Source organism: Empidonax traillii, unplaced genomic scaffold, assembly GCF_003031625.1.
Source record: "Empidonax traillii isolate 1590-97213 ecotype Southwest subspecies unplaced genomic scaffold, ASM303162v1 scaffold1993:size44081, whole genome shotgun sequence".
Lineage (NCBI taxonomy): Eukaryota > Metazoa > Chordata > Aves > Passeriformes > Tyrannidae > Empidonax > Empidonax traillii.
In genome coordinates this window covers 28,395-35,906 of record NW_020957186.1, presented here as the reverse complement: position 1 = coordinate 35,906, position 7,512 = coordinate 28,395, and the positions used below count along the sequence as shown (strand labels likewise).

Sequence of the window (7,512 nt, the reverse complement as noted above, 5' to 3'; positions counted from 1 at the left end):
AGGATGGAGGCAACCACCGGAACGGGAAAGGGCAGGGAAATGTCAGCGTTTGCAAAACACGATGAGATACAAAGTGAGCTTTTATTGACACGGGCTGTGGGCTCATTTCAGCTGCAGCAAAAACAGATTTAAATTCTGAAGGGCTGGGAGAAGGTTTAGCCCCACACAGACCAACAGCAGGGTGGGCACCGCCCCAGGGTATGGACTGTCCCTGTGCTGGCACTGCTGGGGTGGCACCTCCAGTGCTGGGGGCACTTCTGGGACCCTCAGAGAGAGACCCGGAGGGGCTGGAGCGTGGGCAGGGCAGGGAAGGGAGCTGGGAAGGGGCTGGAGCAGCAGGAGCAGCTGAGGGAGCTGGGGGGGCTCAGCCTGGAGAAAAGGAGGCTCAGGGGGGACCTTCTGGCTCTGCAATCCCTGACAGGAGGGAGGAGCCGGGGGGGTCGGGCTCTGCTCCCAGGGAACAGGGACAGGAGGAGAGGAGAAGTTTGGGTTGGATATTGGGAAAATCCCCTCCTGGAAAGGGCTGTCCAGCCCTGGCAGAGCTGGGTAGAGTTCCCATCCCTGGAGGGATTTCACAGCCCTGTGGATGTGGCACTTGGGGACAAGGGGCAGGGGTGGCCTTGGCAGTGCTGGGGAATGGTTGGACTTGGTGATTTTGGAGGGCTTCTCCAGCCTCAACCATCCCATGATTTTAAGCTCCAGCCTCAGCAGAAGAGCTGGATGAGAAGCAGAAGGCTCCAGGCCATACCCACAGCAGAGAGTGGGCACCAACCCCACAATTCCTGAGGTCCAGCTGGGCACCCTCCAGGCTGGATCACACAAGAGATCCCCTGGGCTAACCTGGGCTCATCCTGCAGCAGGGACCAGCTGGGATCTGGAGGGCCTGTTCTGCCCCACACCAGGACACAGGGAGAGCTCTGTGTGCCCATCCCATCCCATCCCATCCCATCCCATCCCATCCCATCCCATCCCATCCCATCCCATCCCATCCCATCCCATCCCATCCCATCCCATCCCATCCCCAGCCACTCAGGGAGCAGCTCTGGAGCAGCCTGATCTACCACAGCACACCCATCCCCACCCAGCTTTCCCTTGGTTTGCTTCCCAGGGGTCGGGAGAGTGTTATGGAAAGGCAAAGAAATGGATTTTGACCCTCAGTTTGTAGGGCTGGATAAAATCTTATTAGTTTTTATCTGGGAGCACTTCAAGGCAGGAATTGCCCCAGTGGGTAAGAGGGGGGCAAGGACTCTTCGAGGCCTGGATAAAACCTCACCCTACTTAGCAAGAGGTGGAGGGATGAGGAGACAAATTCCTCCTCTTTTACATCTCTCAGGAAGGCAGGGACACATCCAGAGAGAAATATCCCCCACTAAACCCAGTCCCTCCCAGCTGACCTCCACTCCTCACCCCAGTGGAGCAAAAAGGCAGCCAAGGAGGAGAAGACAGGAAATACTGCAGGCAACTGAAAAGGTGCCCAAAATTCCAGAGTGCTTTTTTTCTTTTTTTTTTTTGCTTTTTTTTTTTTCTTTATAAAATGTACATAAAGAACATAAACCCTTTGAGGTAAAAGTGAGACCAGTTTGTAATTCAACCAGATACAGAAACGACAATGACAAAAAATAAATCTACAGTGGGTGTGCTAGTAAAATAAGAGAGCAGGTCTGGGCTATGTACAATACTTGAGGTTGTTAAAATGTGATCCTCAGCTTATGTACATTAAATACATACAATTACAGCTATTTATATCATATTTACAGACACAAACACATTGTTTCCCCCTCTGCAGTTGGTTGTGTGCAAGCAGCTCATCTGATCTTTCCTGAGAAGGTGCTGAGGCTGTTAATTCTTAATTCTGAACTTCTCCAATCTCTTTTGTGGTCAGATCCATCAAAAACAAGTCAAGAGATGGACAGTTGTTGCAATGATGCTTTTTTTTTTCCCCCTCCCTTCTGCAAACCTCCAACCTGTAGAAGGAGAGGACTTGTTCCATGCCAGGATCCCAGATCCTGAGAGGTTGCTGTGGAGATTCCTCCAGTTGTCAGCCACGACCTTAACTGGGAGCAAAGCTACTTTAATATTCACCTGCCCAGCATTCCAGCCTCTTTCTCAGTGGAAATAAAAAAACACACAGAGAGTAGAAATGGAAGGAAGTTGGTTGCAAATCACCTGTCCCAGGTCCTTGGAAGGCTCCCACAAGGTGACATTCCACCATGTCACACAAGAGCCAGGCAGGAGGGACCATGCCAGGATGCAGGAGACCCATCTGCAGAAGGTCCTGTTTATGTTCCAGCTCCTTGGCAGGCACCTGAGATGGATTTTCCGATGGTCAGCCGCTGGAAGGGGCTGCCCAGGGCAGTGGTGGAGTCCCCACTCCTGGAAGGGTTTCGGAGCCCTTGGGCACACGGATCAGTGGTGGGGACGGCTGGGAAGAGTCACCTCTTACTCTCTGAGGTACTTCCCACCCCAAATGAGTCCATGACGATTAGGGTGCTCTCAGTGAGTCGCAGACTGTGGCCAATGACTGGGGGATAGCTGGACTTGGGTGGGTTTGGGTGCTGAGGAGGGAATCCCTCCCCACGTGTCCGGAGTCGTTTGTTCTCCAGGGACTCGCTCAGCTCGTCCCCACTGGAGCACTTGGATTATAACACAGCTGGGAAGGGTCCAAGGCCAGGCTGGACAGGGCTTGGAGCACCCTGGGCTGGTGGAAGGTGTCCCTGCCCAGGGCAGGGAGTGGCAATGGATAGCTTTGAGGTCCCTTCCCACCCAAACCACTCAAAAATTCAATGGGAAAGCTGGTTTTATTCAAAGAAACCTCAGTGAAACCTTCCCAGCCTTTGGATCTGGTGTTCCTGAGAGGAAATGCAACAAGCTTCCCATGGTATAAACCTTGGAGTCCAAGCTCTCCAATCTGACAGATAAAAAAAAGGAAAACTAAACAGTATTTTAATAAGTCACAGCAGGGTGTACAATCCCAAGCTCCCTGTATTTGGGTTAATGATAGCTTTAATGTGGTATTATTTAACTTTTCTGACCCAGAGATACAAATACTGTAAAAAGAAACAGCCAAAAAAGGGGACCTGGAGCCGTCAGGGGGTACAGAGGGACAGGAGTTTAATACCAGAAAGGGATAAATAGGAATAAATGATGCTAAACAGGTACCAGGAATGGAGTTTTATGACAAATATCCCCACAGAAAGGTCTTGCAACAGTCAGTGTAGAGGGCAAAACCCAAACACATCCTCCCCACTTTGTGCCTTGAAATTGGTTTTAATTGGCTTAATTTGCGAGGTCGGTGGGTGCTGCCAGCAGCACATCCCTCCCCATCCCAAATCCCACCAGCACCTACACTAAGGCACATTCCCAGGGGATTTATGGGGTGACACCAGGCAGGGCTTTAGGGAAAGGTGACCTAAAACTTGAGAGCTCTGCAAGTCCCGTGACTGTAGGATTGCATGAGCTGTAGGTCCCTAAATTCCTTTGCTCAGGGGAGAATGAAATGGTTTAATTCCCTCCTTCCTGCCTGGCTCTGCCATTGTGGAGCTGTAAATGCTCCTGCAGAGCTGCTTTTTTTTGCAAAAATTAAGAAGAAGAGGGAAAAAAATAAAAGAATTTGAAACGTAAAAATAACCTTTTTTATAGCTTTTTATAGTTTTATGGGAAAATCCAAGAATTAATCCAGATGGCACCCAATCTCTTTATTAGCACAGAGAGGCAGAGAGTGCTTAAAATACCAAACTGTATCTTATTTTTATTGAACTGCTCTAAAGAGCCGTTTTCCTGATGGATCACAGCTCTTCTTGGGGAGGAAGAGAGTTTCAATTCCCCTTCAATCCATGAAGAAACATCCCCAGCGAGTAAACCCTCCAAAAATAAACCCGGGGAAGCCTCTTCCACTTTTTTCCATGGGAAAAAAAAGCCCAGTCCTTCTGCCTTAACTCCTCAGCACAAAGGGATTGCACTGCCCTTACAGGGAAAAGAGGAGGAAAAAAAAAAAATCTTAAACTTTGTTTTAAAGTTTGGGGATCCCAATCACCCCCAAAAGGTGATTCTTTGAATGGAGCAGAGGTTCCAGTGCTGGATGGCAAGAGGGAAAGCTCTGGCATCAGCGGAGGGCAGGACTCGTGGTGGGGCTGGAAGGTGCAGCTCCATCTCCTTGGGGTGAACCAGCAGCTCCTCTCCCAAAGGAAGGGGGAATTCCACGTGTCCAAGGGTTTGTGTGGGGCTGAGAGCAGCACACCCTCCGATGGCAGTCCCCAAAAAGGGGCTGATGATGCGAGATGGGCTCAGTGTGAAGTCCTTGTTCTCCACGTGTTCCTCACCCGGGCCATCTCCACTTCGATGGGCTCTCACAGAGCTGCTCCTGCCTTCGAACCACAATTGGGCATTTTGGTGGGATTTGTTAATGTCTCTGCTCCTTCATCCTCCTCGTGTCCCACCCAGGATCCAGCCCAGGCTGCAGGACAGGTGGGTTGGCAGCACATCCACAGGTTGCCCAGAGAGGGGGTGGATTCCCCATCCCTGGAAGTGCCCAAGGCCAGGTTGGACGGGGCTTGGAGCAACCTGGGCTGGTGGAAGGTGTCCCAGATGAGCTTTAAGGTCCCTTCCAACCCAGCCTATTCTGTCATTCCATGATTTCCCATTGAAACCTCCAACTCCCTCTGCTTTGGGAGCACCCAGCAAACTCCCCCAGCCACCCCATCAAAACCAGTTGCTGATCCCAACATCCCAGCGCTGGAGTTGCTGCACAGTCCACATTTGCACAGTTCAGTATTTGATTTCCAATTTAAAACTACATCAGAGACATTATTAGAGGCGATAACCTGGACCTGGGTCAGAGGGTTTTCAAATGTCCCAGGAGAGCTTTCAGTTCCACCCCCTTACAAATGCTGCGTCCATTTCCACCACAAAATGAACAAATAAAATAAAAACCAAGCCTAGGAAATGCATAGCTCCATTTGTTCTTCTTATCTGTGGCCTGGAGTAAAATCCCACTGCCCTTTCCAGGGGTTTATATTGGGAATGTGGAGGAAGATAACGCTGCTCCTAAGTCAGCACTGGAGAGAGAAAAGCAGCTTTTCTTTGCACCTTCTGCCCCCAGGCAGAGCAAAAGTGGAAAAAGGATGGGAAATAAATTCCCTTTCACACAAAGACCTGGGCTTTTCAGGACAAACAGATTATCCTGCCCTGGAAGAAGATGTCTGTGGTCTTTGGCTGTCAATCAAAACCCTTTATCCAGCAGAAGGTGAGTGAGGGAAAGAAAAATCAGCACGGAAAGAGGGACCAGGGATTTCAGTCTGGAGCCTCAGCTTGGGATCCGCACAAGCAATCAGGATCTCCACTCCCTTATCTTCAGGCTGTTTCTGCCACAGCTGAGGACACTGCAGGGCACTTCCCAACCCTCCCTTCCCATGGGGTCACACCCTCACCAGCAGCTCCGCCCGGTGCTCGGAACACTCTTCTCCTGGTCCCTGCTGGGCATCCGAGGTGCAGTTCATCTGGAGTCTGTTCCTGGGAAACCAGGCAGATATTTCAAAGGAAATGGGAAGCTGCACCTGCTCCTTCAACCTGGTTTCATGAAAAGCATCCCCTCCTGTGGAGGGGGGTGGAACGAGATGAGCTGTAAGGTCTCCTCCGATCCAAACCGTTCTGGGAATCGGGGATTCTGCAAAAACGATTGACAGGTTGCCACTCTTTTTTTTTTTTTTTTTTTTTCCCATAGTCCAAGAATATTCCAGGCTCAGGACAGTGAAGTTGTGCATCATAAAACACAGCAGGACCGGGGCTGCCACGAGCTCAGTGTGGCCAAGCGAGAGCACACGTCCCACACCCAGGCTGTGGGATCTCCTGCAGTGCCTGCTGAGGCTCCAGCCAGGAAACGAGGGAAAAAGGAGCCACCCACATCACACATGGGCAGAGACAGGATGAGAAATGCGAGAGGAGAAGGAATCCACTTCAGTCAGGGCTCCCGGGGGCTTTGGGCAAAGCCAGACCCTTCCAGAGGCCCAAAGTGCCTCCAGGGGAGCCTCCTGGACCATCCATCCGTTCTGTGGCTTTCCCAGGACACCAGCAGGAGGAGACACATCCAGGCTTGGACTCCACACGTCCTGAGTAATGAGCCAACAACTCAAAAATATGCATCAGGGTCTCACCATACCTGACCTGGTCCTCCAGCCATCCGTCCATCCACCAGCAGAATCCAGTGCTCCCAGCGAGGAATGTGGTGGTTTGTGTTTTTAAGGGTGTCAAAACCCACAGTCCATCCAGACTCAGAGCTCCCATTGTTTTCCAGACCCCACAGTCCATCCAAACCAGAGCTCCCACCATCTTCCAGACGCCACAAAGTGCCTACAAACCAGGGAGCCAATATCCTGGGAAAGCTGCAGCCCCCCCCAGCATCACCAGTATGGACCATTACACGTCCAGACACCACCAGTTTACGAAGGCACAGCCCAGGCCAGGCCATTTCGGGGCTCACTGCTCAACAAACACACACACCACTTGTCATAACCTTACCTGGAAAGAGGCTTTATTGAACAGCTGTAAAATTATCTCTTCAGTTGAATTACTGAATTTGCACAAACATTTCTCTACAGAATAAAAAAAATCAAGCCTTGTCATTGTTTTACTGCATCTCGTTGTGCTTTTTATACTCATATTTGCAAATATTCTCCTCGTTTGTTTGTTTTCACGTTTTTACTCCAATTTATTTGCATATCAGGTGGTTTGTCGGTTTTTTTTCAATCCTAGGGTGTCGAGAGAACACAGAATAATAATAATAATTATAATAATTATAATAATAACACTCTCCCTTAGACAAAAGTCCTCTTTTTTTTTTTCTTTTTTTTCTCCTTTTTTTTTTTCTTTAAATGAAGTTAAAAGCTGAGATAATTTAAGGAAAAAGATCTTCAAATTGTCATAACCAACTAGAAGGGAACTTCTTTACAATGCAGTGGAAAACCGGCTGGCTAACGGCACGCGTTGGGGCGGCTCGAACCCACGCTCTTGTTGGGTTTTTTTTTTCTTTTTCCTTGTAAAAGTGGGATTTTTTTTTTTTTTTAATTTTAATTTTTTTTTAACTTTTTTTTTCCTCTCTTTTTTGATTTTGCTACAATAACAAAAAATAACCTCTGGTGCCCAGCGCCGAGCGTGGCCCCGGGGGGCGGCGCAGCCCCCTCCGCTCACAGCGCGGTCCTCGCGGCGTGGGGGGAGTTTTGGGAACCCTTCCCGCTCTCCCCACGACTCCCCCTCGTCCCGTGGAGGGCGGCAGCGAGAAAATCCCCCCCCGTGTCTCCCCACCTGCTGCGCTCAGCGTGTGTCTCAGCAGCCTCTGCCTCTGCCTGACCCGCCGGAGAACCCCAAAACCCAGGAGGGAAAAGCGCTGCTCCCATCCCCGGACCCCACGGGGGGAGAAGCTGAAAGGCCGTGGCCGTCTGGAAGGTCACACCAACAAATCCCTCAGCCCAAAGAGGGCTCAGGCAGCAGCTTTGAGGTCCATCCCATCCGTCCGTCCGT

General features: G+C 50.4%; 2 long non-coding RNA genes across 2 annotated transcripts in view; both read right to left on the bottom strand.

Annotated features, from left to right (window-relative positions):
- The window catches only part of LOC114071395, a 9,451-nt gene extending 2,662 nt beyond the window's left edge, over nucleotides 1-6,789 (bottom strand). Inside the window, exons 1-2 of the long non-coding RNA XR_003574029.1 lie at nucleotides 6,250-6,789; nucleotides 1,376-1,382 (exon numbers count right to left, since the gene is read on the bottom strand). This is a non-coding gene — a long non-coding RNA (uncharacterized LOC114071395). The remainder of the gene's footprint in view (nucleotides 1-1,375; nucleotides 1,383-6,249) is intronic.
- On the bottom strand, nucleotides 5,714-5,863 carry LOC114071396. Its single transcript, XR_003574030.1, has 2 exons — nucleotides 5,828-5,863; nucleotides 5,714-5,782 (listed from the first exon to the last, which is right to left on the bottom strand). It is a non-coding gene; the product is annotated as an uncharacterized LOC114071396 (long non-coding RNA).
- Nucleotides 6,790-7,512: the final 723 nt, after the last annotated feature.